At 33.4% G+C, this 18809-nt stretch overlaps 1 protein-coding gene across 2 annotated transcripts in view; it reads right to left on the minus strand.

Moving 5' to 3' along the window:
* The window catches only part of LOC106874937 (NAD(P)H-hydrate epimerase), a 788445-nt gene that overhangs the window by 702930 nt on the left and 66706 nt on the right, over positions 1-18809 (minus strand). The gene's annotated exons all lie outside the window — the stretch shown is intronic.

Here is an 18809-nt window from a genome sequence, read left to right on the forward strand (position 1 = left end):
GCGCCTAGAGTAGAACAGAATAAAGAGTTTCATGAATTCCATTTTCTTTCATTCATATTTTATATATATATATATATATATATGTGTGTGTGTGTGTGTGTGTGTGTGTGTGTGAGAAAGTTGGTATGTGAAAGCATGTGGTTGGATGTATAAAAGATAATAAGAGTGAAAAAACTTGTGTTACATGGTTAAAGTATATATTTAAATTATGTCAGAAAAATGTTAGAAAATCTTTTTGATATATAAACGTTGTATTAATGTTTATATACCAAAAAGATTTTATAACATTTTTATTACATTTTTCTGACATAATTTAAATATATACTTTAACCATGTAACACAAGCCTTCTGTAGTTTTTTCACTCTTATTATCTTTTATATATATATATATATATATATATATATATACATACACATACACTCACAGGCATGGCTGTGTGGAGGCCAGGTGTGGCTGTGTGGAGACCAGGTGTGGCTGTGTGGAGGCCAGGTGTGGCTGTGTGGAGGCTAGAGAAGAGGTATCTGTCACGAGACAGATTCATGAGAAGATGGAAACCTGTGGCGAGGAAGCTGAGAGTGTTTGGCACCAGGTAAGTGGGAGCCAAAAACAAGGGAAAGAAAAAGCAAGGGGTCTACCCTGGTGGTCGGATGCCTATCCTTCAGGAAAGCCATTACAAATTGCAACTGTAATGAGTAATGCTTGAATCGAATATTGTAAATATAATCAAATTATTATTGTATATTTAAAATTGTAAATATTTAATCGATACAGCTACTTCACCCCTTTTATGTTTGTCTGTCCTTGTTCGTCCCCTCTTTGTAATGCCTTTATGGCAAATATTTATGAAATAAAGAAGCTTGTTTCTCAACCACATGGTTCTGGGTTCAGTCCCACTATGTGGTACCTTGGGCAGTCTATATATATATAGAGAGAGAGATAGATAGATATATATATATATATATATAGAGAGAGAGAGAGAGAGAGGGAGAGAGGGAGAGAGAGAGAGAGAGAGAGAGAAAGAGAAAGAGAAAGAGAGAGACAGAGAGAGAGAGATTCAGATGAATATGGTACTTAAGTTGAGGCACCAGAATTTAGTAAGGTGTTATCCATACAGTTTCAATGTAAGGTGATTAAAATCAAAATAAGCAACAAGGATATCCAGAGGTAATGCAGTACAATCGTTTCATGCAACTCCATTTAATTGAACAATGCAATCATTACATCAATTTAAATGCAGAGCAATCCTCAGCTGCACAAAGACATAGAATTTAATTAAAAATTAAAACAGATGGACACATTAGTATAATTATACCTAAAATTTCCAAGAAGTTAATGAGATAGACAAAGAACATGCTGCTTTTACTCCAGCACAGAAACTACTAAGATATCAAGAAGATATACATTGTTACAGACAAAGTCTGTAACACTGTATATCCGGATATCCTTGTTGCTTATTTTGATATATATATATATATATATATATATATATATATATATATATATATATATTTATATATACACACACACACACTAGCTTATTATAGAAATGTTTCATTTCTAGTTATTCAGCTCCTATACCTTTATATTATTTTGCTTCTGTTTGATATTTGCAACTTACATTTGAGGTTTATTATTTACAATGTCTAATGGAATTTTTTGCTTAATTTGATTAAAGTAATTTCAGACAAGCCTCATCTGACAAAACTAAAACAATATATATTGCCAAGATCCACATTCACAACTGCATAGAATTATTTTTATCAAATTAATCGAAAAATTCCATTAGAATTGTAAAATCATAATAAATAGTAAAATTCAACAAATATGTGCTAAAATAAAACAAAATGAAAAACAAAATGTTATAAAGTTATAGTTGAAAATATAAAGAAATAACATTCTATATTAATATATATATATATATATATATATATATATATATATATACATACACATACACACACACATATTTATCATCATCATCATTGTTTAATGTCCATTTTTCATACTGGCATGGATTAGATGGCTTGACAGGAGCTGGTCAGAGAGCAGGCCAAACTGTTTGTTTTGGCATGGTCTCTATGACTGGATGCCTTTTCTAATGTCAACCACTCTGTGTATGTGTATGTGTGTGTGTGTGCACGTGTCTGTATGTGTGTGTGTGTGTGTATCCGTGTATATTAATGTACACTCAAAGTTGAACCGATTCAGAGTTTCTTGTTTCTGATCTCCAGTAAACTTAGAGATTGTTAATGAGAAACTCTGAGTACTGACAGACAGGTAGATAGATAGATAGATAGATAGATAGATAGATAGATAGATAGATAGATAGATAGATAGATAGATAGATAGATAGATATTGCAGACACTCACACACATTGTATATATGTATGTCTGTGATGGTAAGAATTGTTTCACAGAGAGCAAGAAAGATATGAAAAGAATCATGAATATGAGAAAGTAACAAGATAAATGCTTTCACTGTGTTGTAACCATCCAGAAATGAAAAATCAATGGATCCCTGTTGTTTTACTTTGATCACAACATATTTTATCTCTCTCCAGTTTTAGAAATCAACCTTGCCTTGAGTTTATGTAGAACTGCAATCATCATCATCATTTAGTGTTTGTTTCCTATGCTGGCATGGGTTAGACAATTTGATTGGGACTGCTAAGCCAGAGAGCTGTATTAGGTTCCAGTTTGATTTGACTCGGCTTCTACAGCTGGATGCTCTTCCTAACACCAACCACACCAAGAGTGTAGTGGGATGCTTTTATGTGCCACCAGCATGGGTACTTTTTACATGTCACCAGCACTGGCCACAACAATGATTTCACTTGGCTTGACAAGTTTTCTCAAGCACAGCAAATCATCAAATGTCTCAATCACTCGTCTTTGCCTCTGTGAAATGCAACATCTAAAGATCATTTTTCACCACCTCATCTCACGTCTTCTTGGGGTCTACCTCTTTCACAGGTTTCCTCCACAGTAAGAGATCAGCACTTCAAACCTACTTATTTTATATCTGTGCGTTTATTTCAGACAAACTATAATAAAAATAGCTTTGATGACAATATTATCAGTAAATCTTATGTCATACAACTATTGTTCAACAGTAATGCAAAAGTAGGCATAACACTTTTATTATTTTATTTCCAGATCATTCTAATCAAACATGTTCGTAGAGTAACTCATCTATACAAAGGTTTTGCTCAACGCAGTCTCCACCACAAGCAGTGCATTTGCATTATCAATGAAGCTGACTTTCAAATCCTCTTTAAAAAATTCCTGGTGTGCACTTTTGTGTGTTTAGCTCTTTACAGTCACTTTCACCTCATCTCTATCATCGAATCCTGTCACAGATTCCAGTCCTGTGTGTGTCTCAGTCACCCTGAGAGCTATATCGGCAGAGCACACGCTCTTTGTAGGGCATCTCATACTCAACAGGTCAAAGGATAGAGGTCTGACTGGTATGGATCATATCTTTCCATTGGTGAAAATGGGTTTGTGTTAAGGCCAACACCCCTACCTATAAAAAAGCAAAAGTTACAGAAGAATCGATAACAATTCAAAACCAACAAGAGCTGCAAGTGGAGAGAAGCAGAACAGAGGCAGCCCAGAGTTGGAAACAAAGGAGAGACGTCATCATTGGTCTATAATTCGATAGGGAGCAAAGTGGGACTTATGTATGTATCATCAACCTATTATCTTCAAAAACTGGTCTTCGTTGGACCATATATGTTATTTGGACATTTAACCGTTCAGTATTCAGATTGCTCCATCAAATTGTATTCTGGCACTCTGCCGAATACGACAACAAGAGTTGATCCGATCAATGGAACAACCTGGTTGTGAAACTAATGTGCAAGTGACTGAGCAATCCACAGACACGTGTACCCCTAATGTAGTTCTCAGGGAGATTTAGCATGACACAGAATGTAACAAGGCTGGCCCTTTGAAATACAGGTATTACTCATTTTTGCCAGCTGAGTGAACTGAAGCAACATGAAATAAAGTGTTTTGCTCAATGATAAAATACATCACCGGGAATGAAACTCACAACCTTACAGTGTGAATCTAATACTGTAGCCACTAAGCCACACACTTTCACTCATCAAATGCAATGATTATTTATTCACGTAATTTTGAATTAATCATACAGTATCTCATAGCTTTGCGATTTCAATTATGTCTTTTTATTTTTAGTATGGCTTTATAGGGTAGGTGTGAGAGACCAGATCTGGCCATTTTGAACAAACAAAAGGAAGAATATTTAGGTCAGATATAGCTAGTTTAAATGCTAAAGGGTTAAGGTGAGCTTGCTGCATAAGTTTTTCTTTTTCTCTATTATAACCGCCCCCCCGATACTTGTTTTACATCCTCCATTTTCTTTTGGCTTCTCTCATACTGTCTTTTTCTCTTACATTCTTTCTCTCTCTCTTACCATAACTCTTTATCAGCTTGTAACTTTCTCCCATCAAAGACACACACACACTTTCTGTCTGTTATTCTGTTTATAATATCAGAACCCCATAAAGATATTACCAAGATAAAGATATTTTCTTTTACTGTTGTCAATTCATAAAATTCAATTTTTTGGTGATTAACTTGGCTAACAAGTAACATATGTTGTAATTTAGTTGTAGATTTAAATAGTAAATGATGAAATATAAAATGTTAAATGATGTAACATGAAATGTTTATTAAATATCATTTTCCATAACATATGTGGAATATCTAATGTGTTTTGGAAAGTGTTTTGGGGAAACTTAATGAGTTTATAAAACAAATGAATAAAAACAAAAGAAAAGTAAAACAGAGAATAAAATGCACATTTTTTTAAAATTACACTGATTTTTGACAAGCTAATGAAAATAAATTACTTAGTCATATTAAGATAAATTATTTATACTGCTAACACCTGCTGTAAAAAACAGACAAAGATAACATAAAATTACAGGTAATGTAGAAAACAGCAATTGTACCGGTTGGTAATATAAAATAAATACATGTTTGTGATTATATATTATGATTTTTACTAAAATCACGTATGAGTATGATATTTTAACTGTTATGGTGTATGTATAACATAAATCAGTCTTTATTATGAAACCTCTTTGTTTTGAATTCCATTGGTCTACTTTGAGGGAAGTTTTAAAGACCCCCACCCCACCCTCCGGATGAAATGGTTTAAAATGCATTGAACATTAATTTTTCTATAAGGTAACTAAACAAACACTTGATAAACTATGTAATAAGGAACTGGTTTCTGAAAACTGCTTTCTTTACATGATCTCAAAGCATTTTCCTTTTTTTTTTGTTTATATATATATATATATATATATATATATATATATAGGTGAGAAAGTTGGTATGTGAAAGCACGTGGTTGGATATGACTTCTGGACAAAACCTTGAATCATTGACTTTTTGAAGCTAGAAATAATGTATAAAATTGAATTCCTACTTGCCATATATATATATATATATATATATATATATCCATCAAATTACATTAGTCAAACAACATTTTTTTCTGAGAAATGTAGATCTGTTTCTCCTCTCAAAACACTGTTAAAAAGTCAGTTTTGATCTCAAGTGATTTAGGCAAATTTATGTAATGCAAGTTATTTAGAAAGGAAAGCTCTGATGTATTCTATGAGATTTTATACTGCGTTAGTAGTGGAATCCTGTTTAATACTTCGTTGTAATAAAATCCAATAGAAATGTCAATAAATATTAAAAGAACTTTTTATGTTATTTTCAGTGATGAGATGCAGAAAGAAAATACTGGGACCTTAAAAAGTCAGTAGTTCCAATGAAAGCATACAAAACTAAGAGACACAAAGCTCTATTATACATGAGCAAAATGAGAGAAGTCATGTCTATTCAACAATAAAAGTATAGTACTTGCAGTTTCCATTGGTGATTCGATTCATTAAGAAGTTACAAATCACTTTTATATTATACATAATATAAAGCAAAGATGTAGCAATCCACTGTTGAACATATTATTCATGAGCAAAATAAAGAAATTCAATGATGAAAGCATTCGTATATAGACATCAGGGGATTTGAAATTATTGTAAAAAGGGAAAGATGCTCACATCTGCCTGCTTTTCCTCTCCATTCCTCTTTTCTTTATTCTCCCCCACTGTCTTTTACTCTCACTCACCCACAATGTCTCTTTTTGTCACCCAACAAAGCACACTCTCCCAAGTAAAGGAGGAAGACATAATGAAAGAAAAGAACATGCCAGACATCCACTTAATTAGTTAGTAATAATGGAAAGAAAATGACAAGACTGCAAGATCAAAGAAAATAAGCCAATTACAGATAAGGCATCTTTCATCTCTCATGGCTGATACACTTCATTATTAAATACAGAACTCTTTAATTTTATAAGCAACATAAGGATAAAGGATCCAATAGTCTGAATATCTTCTTCATGCTTGAAGGTTTTTGGTTGTGCCACTGACTTATTTGTATTGCCCTGCTAACTTCCCACTGAAAGGGTATTCTATCATGTTTGTCAGCTGAGTGAGGTGGAGCAATATAACATAAAGTGTCATGCCTAAGGACACAATGCACTTCCCAGACCTGGGATCAAACTTGCAACCTTATGAATGACAACCTAGTTGCTTAAACACTAAGCCAGGTGTCTTATCATTATGTGTATTGCATCTTACAATTACATATCATTATATATATGTGTGTGTGTGTGTGTGTGTGTGTGTGTGTGTGTGTGTGTGTGTGTGTGTGTGTGTGTGTGTGTGTGTGTGTGTGTGTGTGTGTATATGATATGTAATTATAAAATCTAAGGATCTAGGTGTAGGAAGTTAGTAAGCTTCAAGTGGTCCATGGTAGGTATAAAAACTATTTTCAGGAACAATAATAGTTTATTGGCATAGAAGGTTGTAGATGTTTCTCATTAAAGTTCACTAAACTGCACCAGTCCTCAGTCAAATCGTCCAACCCAGGCTAGCATGGAAAGCGGACGTTAAACGATGATGATGATGATAGTTAGCAACTAAGGTTACTATGAATGTGAATAATATTCCAGATTGAGGGAATGGAACAGGTAAAATCCAAGCTACTTATGTTTCCTTGCTAGCAGAACCTTGGAAGTAATAATTACTCAAGGAGTACTCCACTATCTACTCATCAGGCTGAAGATATCTTTGAATTATATCTCTGGTGAGTTAACTTGGGATTCCTTAAGGACTATGTAACCTTCATTTAACTAAGGTATCTTCAGCCAATGAATAGATAGTGGAGCACCCCTCATTGAGTAATTATTACTTCTGAGGTTCTACTAGCTGGGAAACATATGTAACCTGGATTTTACCTGCTTCATTCTCTCAATTCGGATTATATCTATATATAGGGAGAATTCACAAAAAAAAAAAAAAAGATGAAGACAGGTGGTGTAGACAACAAACAGATGTATTAGTTTAACACTCAAGAAGTGAAAAAGTCTTTAACGTTTCAAGCCTACACTCTTCCACAGAAAGGAACACAGAAAGAAACAAGGAGAGAAAATAAAGAATGTGTAGTGGCTAGCGATCTATCATATATATATATATATGTATATAGGTTTGTATATCTGTATGTGTATGCTTAAGTGTTTATGCATGCAGTGAATACTTTACTGTAGCCAGATATATGTAGGTTTGTATTTGTGTGTGTATATGTATGTGTACCTACATGCTGGAGGCTTTCTGTTTACCACTTAGCTTTTGTTTACTGTCTCCCATTAAGAGAGAAACTTCAATTCATTAGGAATTTCCGTATGTTATTCAGTGCACCACCTCTTAACTAATTATCATGTGGTCATCAATGTCTTTTCTAAAACATCTGTTATCTTATTGTATGTTTACTATGCTCTCAAAATTTATTTTATGTAAAAACAAAAAAACAAAAAATGACTAGAGTAAAAATAATAAGCAATATTTAATTTCATAAATAACACTCACTTTTTTGTCACTGCTATATACCACTAGTTCATAATTTCTTTTATTTCATTATTAGATACTTTCATTCTTTAAAACATAATTAGGACTTTGCCTTTTATTAATTGTCTATAATTAGTTTAAAAGATAAATAAACATTACATAATGCTACAGATTATTAAATATTGTTTATTTATTGTGCACATAAAAGGAACTCATAAAGTTCTAATTATGTCTTGACCCTTATATTTCAGAAATCACATATCCTTTTCTACTCTAGGCACGAGGCCTGAAATTTTTGGGGGAGGGGGCCAGTCAATTAGATAATCCCAGTATGCAAGTGGTACTTAATTTATCAACCTCCAAAAGGATGAAAGGCAAAGTCGACCTTGGCAGAATTTGAACTCAGAACGTAAAGACAGACGAAATACCGGTAAGCATTTCGCCCGGTGTGCTAATGTTTCTGCCAGCTCGCCACCTTAGAAATCCCATCTATCCCCTCAAAATGCTATTACTCTTAACTGCAGCAAGCAGTTCTATATACCTGTCTATCTTTTGTTGAGAAATATTATGTTTCAAACTTTTTTTTTTTTCCGTCGAGATATGTCAAGTTTACTCGGGCAATGTGAGTTGCTGAAAATACCAATTCTATTTTTTGATAGATATTTAACACCCTTACTGGAATAAACATGGAGATTAGTTTTATAGTGACAGGGTTAAAGAGTGAGAAAGAAAATCTGAAGAATTGAGAAGCAGAACTTAAGCTTTTTTTTTTTTGATTATTTGAAAATTGACAAAAACATTTGTAATTGAACAAAAGAACAAATTCCTTTATCATATATCTTTTACCTTTTACTTGTTTCAGTTATTAGACTGTGGCCATGCTGGAGCACCACCTTGAAGAATTTTTAACTGAATGAATCAACCCCAGTTCTTTTTTTTTTATTAAGCCTGGTACTTATTTTATCAGTCTCTTTTGCCAAACTGCTAAATTATGGAGACATAAATATACCAACACTGGGGGTGAAATAATGGTGGGAAGGGATAGCAAACACACACACACACACAATATATATATAAATAAATAAATAAATATATATATACATACATCATCATCATCATCGTTTAACGTCCGCTTTCCATGCTAGCATGGGTTGGACGATTTGACTGAGGACTGGTGCAACCAGATGGCTACACCAGGCTCCAATCTAATTTGGCAGAGTTTCTACAGCTGGATGCCCTTCCTAACGCCAACCGAGACTAGTTTCTTTCAGTTTCCATATACCAACTCCACACTAATTTCTTTCACTTATTGTCCTATATTCCACTGACAAAGTTTAGAAAAGCTTCTAGATTTTCTTTTGAAATTCCTGTTGAGAAATCAAATCAATGCCTATATAGGCATTCAACTAAGAGTGACCACTTCATTTCACCCTGGCAATTGCATATTCCTTTTAAAAGAAATTCACTGCCATCATTATGATTGATATTATTCATTATCAACATGAAATTTGATGGCATAGTTAAAAAATTTCATGAGTTAACATTTATTGATAGTATTCAATAAATAAAGTGGAAAGCATTTAATAATGAAAGCTTTAACAATGGATGTACATAATGGTGAATATCTTATAGAATGGAAGTATTCAGTTAAAAAACTTTCACTTTTTATACATTGATTCTTAAGGTCTGACTAAAGAAAAATTTCAAAAACTAAAATAAAGCAACATACAATAAAATACGAGGTCCATAGAATACAACAGAGACTTTTATATTATATATATAAAAGCAACCAGAAGTAAAACGATAGAAAATAAGAATCTATTTTTGACAATGGCTGCAGGTGGTATTAGTGCAAGAGAGAACTGTCAGTTGGTTTTGCTGGACAGCTTGGCAAGGAGATGACATCTGTTTGATTTCTTCTCTTTGAAAATTCAGTTTGGTTGCATTCTGGAATGTTTAATCAGTTGTTTAAAGAACCATGATAGAATGGAATATCTGATGAATCACCATCTATGTGTCATGTTATAAGTAAATAACTCGTGAAAGGCAATTTTACTCTGGCATTCATCCTGAGATACCATCTCTTGTTGATGTGCTGTGGTTAAAAATAATATGTATATCAGAAACAAGAAATATATTCTACTTTAACCCATTCTGTCATATATTTGCCCCTCTTTTATGCCTTCTCTCCAACCATAAAGTTGTCTACTCAGGGTCAATGATTTTGTAAATGTCATGGCAGCCTTTAGTGCTAGCAGGAAAAGAATATACTGCTGGTTAAATGGCATTTGGAAAAGCATCCAGCCATAGAAATTATGCCAAGGTAAATGTAAGTAAAGCTACCTTCTCATGTCCTGCCAGCTCCTAAGGGCTGGTTTCCCAGTTTCATGGCATATAAGTTCCCCACCTGGATGGGACGCCAGTCCATTGTGGGATTACTCATTTTTGTCAGCTGAGTGTAACTGGAGCAATGTGAAATGAAGTGCTTTGCTCAAGAACGTAATGTGTCAACCAGGCCAGGAATTGAAAGCACAACCTTATGATCATAAGTCCAACACCCTAACTACTAGGTCATGTGCCTCTACAAAGTATTCCCAGGCAGACATAGGAATAATGATGCAGATGCTGGGCCCATCAGGTCTTGTCAAACTATCCAACATATGCTAGCATGGAAAATGGATTCATTATGATGATGACAAGTGTGTAATTGATAGAAGTGTGTGTGTGCATGACAGACAAACAGACAGACAGACAGACAGACGAACAGACAGACAGACGAACAGACAGACAAACAGACGAACAGACAGACAAACAGACAGACAGACAGACAAGGAGTCGTTTGAGACATGTATCAATGTAAACAGCTTTAGGCGTTCTGTGACTTTTGATAATACTTTATGATACAGTAATAATAAGTATACATTTTCAAGTGCACCTAACCATATTATTCACACAAGTGAATAGATTGGTAGTTAGGTAGATAGACAGTGAGGAAGATAGTGAGAGAGAGAGAGAGGGAAAGAGAAGTAGGTAGATAAATAGACAGACAGACAGGCAGATAGATAGGTTTGTAGGTAGGCAGGTAGGTAGGTAGACAGATAGATAGATTGACAGACAGACAGACAGACATAGATAGATAGATAAACAGACAGGCAGGCAAACAGACAGAAAGAAAGATAGACATACAGTCAGACAGACAGACAGACAGACAGACAGACAGACAGACAGACAGACAGGCAGACAGACAGACAGGCAGACAGATAGGCAGGCAGGCAGATGGATGGACGGACGGACCCTAGCTTTACCAGCTCTGGTTAAACAATCCAAGCCATACCAGCATCAAATGATGATGATGAGGTGTATGTGTGTGTGAACAAGTTTCCTGCAGTTTCCATTTATCAAATCAACTCACAAGGTTTTGGTCAGACTAATGCTATCATAGAAAACGCTTGCCCATGGTGCCATGCAATGGGAATGAACCCCAAAATCACATGGCTCAGGCACAAAACTTTTAACCATACAGCCATACTCATGCCTTAGCAGTGAAATTACAGTGATAAATGAAACTATTTCACTATATTAAATACTATAACATGCATTCAGATTGAAGAAGCACAGGAGAAAATTATATTTAGCTATTAGAAACATCACTTTATACTGCTGTACTTCAGAAATGCAAATTATAAGACTCATGAATAAGTAAATATTAAAAATACATGTATTTATGATCAATTTAACATGAAATAGAACTTTTCTTAGTTTCATAATAGATATCTCTCTTGTATATGAAGCAGAAATTATGCTGAGTATTTCTAGCCTTCCTTGCATGTATAATATGAAAAGAAACTAGTATTAGTACATTGTTCTATACAGTATAATATTTTAATACATTTAAATATAGATAATAAGATGCTTTCACTTTCATGTGAAGCCTTTAAGTTTTGTTTAAGTTTTCACTTTTGCCACGGTGAAGTGAGGGGTTAACTTTGCATTAACTGCACCAGGAAGTTTCATAAAAGCATATTAGCACTTCATGTTTCACCTGTGTAGAAAGTGAAATAAACATCAGAGCAGTTTCCATTTTATATATGCAAATATATCATGATTCTAAATTTTAAAAATTCAAAATCTGAAAGACTTTTGGCTCCAAACATTTCGGCTTAAGCCCTTTTTATATCGTCCCACTGGAGACTGTCCCTGGTTTTATGATACAAAACTTTCTGTTTTGAAGGGATTTACATAAAAACCTTCCTTCAAAATTTCATGTTAATTTGTTCCAAAGATCAACTTAATAATGACAAAGTTGGAAATTTGACTAGGGACTGGTAGTGCTGCCATCCATAGTTGCTTTCAAAGAGAGGGACAGAGAGAGAGAGAGAAGAGAGGGAGAGAGAGAGAGAAGAGAGAGAGAGAGAAAGAGAGAGAGAGTTTACTAAAAAAAGAGAAGGGAGGGTGAAGATTCCCTTTAAGGGAAGAGAACTGCTTCAGGGTTTATGATTATTATTATTATTACTATTATTATTATTATTATGAGAGGACTTTTTCTTATGAGTGAGAGAACATATGAAATAATATTTCCATGCAATCAATTTTTTTTTCTTTTTAAGTGTCCTAGTAGTTGTAGATAACACAATTTCCCCCTTCTTATGGGCTCTTCAGTACAACATAACTTGAGATAATGAAATTGTTGGTCTATATTCATTTAAGACCTTTTGGAATTATATATGATCAATTTTCTTTTCTTCTTTTTCTCCCTTACTCTCCTAACATTAGAGAAAAAGAGTGAAGTGGTAGAGGAAAGTACCAAATGCTTTGAAATTTTAAAAATTAATGCAAACAAATGCAGTGCATTTCAACAGAAATATGATGACAAAGGGGTTGAGAGTAATCATATTTACTCAGTTTTATTAGCCTTGAAATGATGAGAGACAAGGATGTACTCAGCAGGATCTGATCTCAAAATATAACTAAATACCACAGATATTCACCTGACATTCTGAAGATTCTATCAATCCACTCTATAAGTACCAATATGAACCCATTGGTTTGCTTATTTTAATAATAATCTTTTATTTCACCTACAGCTAGTTCAGAAAAATAAATTAATATTTTCTTTCTTTATCTTAAACCTGGCAGTTGCAAAAATTTCAATATTTTCATTTAATTTACCTCTAGCTGCTACACAAATTAATACCCTATTGTCTATTGAATGTACTAATATTTGTTAATTAGGTATGTTTCCTCCTAATCCTCTATAAACTTTCATTATGACTGACAAAGCTTTTCTCTGAGTTATTCATTTGGTAAAATAACTGAAAAGGAAGTGAAATTTTATCTTTTCGTATTGAATGTATTGAATGATGGTAACATTTCAAGAGTTATACACTAACATTTTTAACAAGAGCAAATTCTTGTGATCAATTTGTTAGATAATATTTTAATGACTTCGAAAGAAATAGAAATTTATTCTAAAATACTGAAGCCTAGATCTTAGAGAGCAATATGCAGATGTTTTTAGCTTTATATCATTTAAACAGAATCCTCCAGTTTAGAAGTTAGAGTACAAATTGCTTTGCTTGCATTCTTCTCAACAAATTTTACCCAATCCCATATTGCTTGGAGTTTTTATAATTTGTTTTAATAATTCTGTATTTCAATGGTCTCCATAAATATTTCCAGCCTTTAGCTTTTCCTTAATATAACTATGAAAATCCGAACAAAATATTTGAAACAATAACCATTTTTATCTTCAGCTTTTTATGGCTCTTGGAAATAACATTTCTTCCTGCTTCTATACAAATGGAATTTCAAAATTCAATATTCCAAGACAAGCAAAATATATACCTTTCTAATAAATTCTTGTAGCTGTTTTGTAAATGGTAAAACGTCCATAAACATTGTCCAAAACATTTAATAAATGATGCCACTTTGTACAAACAAATGGCTCGTATTTAAATATTGATTGGTTACAAGAAGAATTTAACATATAAATATGCAAATAAATGTTGATTTTTAGTGAACACAATAAACAATATCATAACAACTCACATTCCGTTCTAGCTATACCAGACAGATTTTTGTTACTCAGGTCATGAATTTTACAGACAGAAAATTTATAATGAAAACAAAGTAATTATATTCCTTTATTATTTTACTTCAAATATTTCCATACATCTTCAAATATATCAATACAGGATGCTAAATGTGTTAAATCACACCATCAGATCTAAGTTTTACTCATCATCATCATCATCATCATCATGTAACTTCTATGACCTTGCATAAATCAAATGGAGTTTGTTCAGGCAGATTTCTACAGCTGGATGCTCTTTCTGTTGCTAACTTATACCTGGCTAGACATTTTAAAAAACAAAATAGCAAACAAAGCATACTACATGTATGATGCCAATATTTGTTCACAATTAACATGCAATTTTGAGAAAAAGAGACAAGAATACATACACCTGTGTACATACAGACATGTATATGTAAGTACATGAGTGTGCATGTGTGTGTGTATATTTATAAATATACACACACACATATATATATATGTATGTATGCAGTATGTATATATATATAGATATAAATATAAACCAGGGAGCTTGACAAAATTAACTAAATTAGCATAGAATAATGGTTTCATATTTTTTTTATAATTAAGATCTAAACTGTTAATATATGAATGCGAAAGAGATAGTTGAATAACTGTAAACCTACTTTTGGGCCACCCAATATATTGCACTTTGCTACAATTAATCATACTTTCATAGGTTCAGTGCATAAAAAGCCCTCCTGTTTTCTTAATATTTAAATATCCAACTTATCTTATGACCATAAAAGGTTTATTTTTATGCCACATATCAATGGTGCAAAATGGCTTGCTTTACTAGTCTCATGGATTGGACTGTGGCTATGGCAAGACACTATCTTGAAGGATCTTAGTTGATTATATGATGCCACAATATACTTAGTAGGGTGTTTATGTTATGGATCTCTATTCAGAATATGGCTAAGTTTACAGTTTGACATTGCTGCATGGTAAACAATTGACAAATTCATATGATATATAGGAACTCATTTATTATGCAGAGTGTTTAGCTGTCATAGCTGACTCCCTATTCCCTCCTCTAAACAGATAACTAAAACATATTGAACTAGCTACAAATCTGCATAAGAATTACCGAGTTATTTATAACAGACATATCTAAACAGAGTTGTATAAACACAGCATTCTAGCATTTCTTACAAAACATTTTGTTTTTAGGAAGCATTGATTTTTATAGCACATATTTCACATAGATTTTTTATCACTTGTTACTCGCATTTATGCATATATTTTATGAAAGGCAGCCTTGTAAAATACCATCAAATAAATAAAATGTAAGTCAATTTATATGTATGCTACACAGTTCTATTCTTTGTTGTTTGAGACCAAGGTGCATAGAATTTGAGAGTGAAATACTGGAAAGCTAATTATAGATTTGAGAAAACAATTTAATTTAATATTATATTTAAGCACCACCTAGATATTAAAAGCAAACAAAAAAACCTGTCTGGCCTAGGTCTGGGCATAAATATGCAGATTGATGTACACACACACACACACTTGCACGTGCATACATATACATACATATATATATATAGAAATGGTTGTTGCCATTTTTGCATGGCTGTTCCATGCAGAGCAAATATTACTACATTTTAACCCCAGGGAAACATCTTTTCCTGCTGGTTAACAACACACAGCCTGTGTCTGTTTTATTGCGAGTAAGGGAGCGAGCCACTCCCACTCCAGCATAGCAAGACCAGTAGATCAGCTGGTTTCTGGGTGCATTCCTATCCTTGATACTGGACACTGGATGTTAAACCAGTGGGAAAAGATGTATTCCTCGGGTTAAAATGTAGTAACATCTGTTCTGCATGGAACGGCCACATAGAAGTGGTAACAAACATTACTGTTTAGTACTGTTATTATGTGAATCTCTTTCAGGGATTTTAAAACCAGCTATATATATATATATATATATATATATATATATATATATATATATATCGGGTGACACGTAAAAGCACCCACTACACTCTCTGAGTGGTTGGCGTTAGGAAGGGCATCCAGCTGTAGAAACTCTGCCAAATCAGATTGGAGCCTGGTGTAGCCATCTGGTTCACCAGTCCTCAGTCAAATCGTCCAACCCATGCTAGCATGGAAAGCGGACGTTAAACGATGATGATGATGATGATGATATAGGTGCAGGAGTGGCTGTGTGGTAAGTAGCTTGCTTACCAACCACATGGTTCCAGGTTCAGTCCTACTGCGTGGCATCTTGGGCAAGTGTCTTCTACTATGGCCTCAGGCCGACCAAATGTATATGTTTGTGTGTCTGTGTTTGTCCCCACCCCAACATCGCTTGACAACCGATGCTGGTGTGCTTACATCCCTGTCACTTAGCGGTTTGGCGAAAGAGATTAATAGAATAAAAGAAAAGAATAATATATATATATATATATCTTAGGTCTTGGGTCCTCCTGCACTATGTGGTGCATTGAGTGGCAAGGCTTCTCCAGCACAGTCGGTCGGCTGCGGTGATTTCAGCTTCATCTCATGATATGTCAATGGCTTTGAGGTGCATTTAGGGCAATAGCAGTCTAAACACTCAATAATACATTACAGGATAATTAGTTTAGTGTGTTTAAATGTTGAGTAGAGCACTGGCACAGTTTAGGCTACCTGTGGTCATTTGTAGTTGTGGTACACTTCTGTTGGATCTACTTCAGGAACTCTGCTGTAGCAGTTAGGATAAGAGTATTAACTAGTATTACTTAATAAATGTCTGATACGAAATCCATCTCATACTATTAATTAATACTATTATATATATACATATATATATATATATATATATATATATATATATATATATATATATATATATATATATATATGCGAGTAAAAATAAATACAAGAAAGGTGGTTTTTTTGTATGATTGTGTATAGAGGAATATATTATTTTGTTTAAAAGAGTTCCAACACTGTCTGTTTTTTATGTTTTATTTATATTCCTGCAGAACCAATGTGGGGTATAGAATATGGAATATACAATATATAATATAATATACAATATATAATATAAAATAAAATAAAATAAAAATGGATGGCACCATGAAAGAAAGTATTGAATGTAGATGAAATATTGAGTGTTCAATATAAAGGATCAAATATATAAATATATAAATATAAACATATAAAGGCAACTCGAGTTTCAGGGCTATTTCCCTTCGTCATGGCCAGTATGACAGACTTTAACAGACTATATATATATATATATATATATATATATATATATATATATATATGCATGCACACACACACACACACACACACAGAAAGACGCTTGCTTCCCAGGAACGTGGTTCTGGGTTTAGGCCCACCACATGGCATCTTGAGCAAGTGTTTTCTGTAGTGCAAGACCAATCAATACCTTGTGAGTGGAACTGTTTAAGGGAAACTGAAAGAAGCCCACTGAATATATTTGAGGTTTATCGTATTTGCCGAAGTTGTACTGAGGAATACACTTAATAGATATGTCATATAAGTATGCAAACAAGCCTGAAAAACTAGCATATTTAAAAAAAAAAATACATCACTAAAGTTAATTAATTACATTTCATGATCTTAAAGATTGTTGAAAAAGAATATTCGTCTCATAGCCTGTAATGTATTATTGGGTGTTTAAACTGCTATCTCCATAAATGAACTCTGAAATGGAATAAGTAGAGCTTTTTATGGCTAATATATTACTTTTCAAAGAATATTATACACAATTTCCTTATATATGACTTAGAATATTTTTGATAAATTATGCATATTTCTATATACAAATATGCACACTGCTGCATATACACACACATATTAATGTATGCATGTGCATGCATAGACATATGAAGCCATGCATTTCCACACACATGCATACCTGCATGTTGCACGCAAGAAAACACACAGTGGTATGATGCATGTAGATAAAAAATAACTAAATACGGAAGCACTCCTTATATACTAAGCCCATTCTAATCAAAATAAATTCTAGTTTTTATCATCCATAACATAATCCAATCAAGATAATCTGCTATACTTATGGAAGAAAATTATTTAAGTTGTATGTGTGGGGTTTGGGTAGGAATAACTTTAGTAGTTCTTTTTGTCCTAGAATTCAGAAAGAACATTTCAAAGAATATGGAAAATAAAAAGTTCAGAAGTAAAACGGATTATTAATTTTGTTTTTTGTTTAAACAGATCTCTCTCACTGCCATTTTCTTGCTCTGTCTGTCTCTCTCTCTCTCTCTCTCTCTCTCTCACTTTCTTCCTCTCCCTCTCTCTTTTCTCTCTCTCTCCCTCTCTCTTTCTCCATATGTGTCTGTGTGTATGTGTGTGGTTTAAGAGTTTGCTTCCCAACCACATGCTTTTGGGTTCAGTCTCACTGTGTGACACTTTGGGTTAGCATCTCCAGCTAAGGTCTGGTACAAGCCAAGTCCTTTGAGAAGATTTGATAGATGGAAACCGAAAGAAGCCCATTGTATATGCATGGTGGGATGCATCCCCTTATCTTGAAATAGTGCGATAGTTGTAAATGAGTGTCACTGTTATACAAGCAGTGTCATCCATTTTTAACAATAAATGCAACCATTTTTTCTTTGCATATTTAATCATTTTTCCTTTGTGGTAGCCTTATTAGATTTGACTTAATTCAGTGAGGTCTTTAATTATAAAGGTGTTCCCCCACACGTGTCTAAAATTGTAAGATATGGTCAGCAGAGTTATCTACATTTACAATATTGGTTATTTAACTCCAGATTGT

Source organism: Octopus bimaculoides, chromosome 18, assembly GCF_046866305.1.
Source record: "Octopus bimaculoides isolate indiv1 chromosome 18, ASM4686630v1, whole genome shotgun sequence".
NCBI classification, from domain to species: Eukaryota; Metazoa; Mollusca; class Cephalopoda; order Octopoda; family Octopodidae; genus Octopus; species Octopus bimaculoides.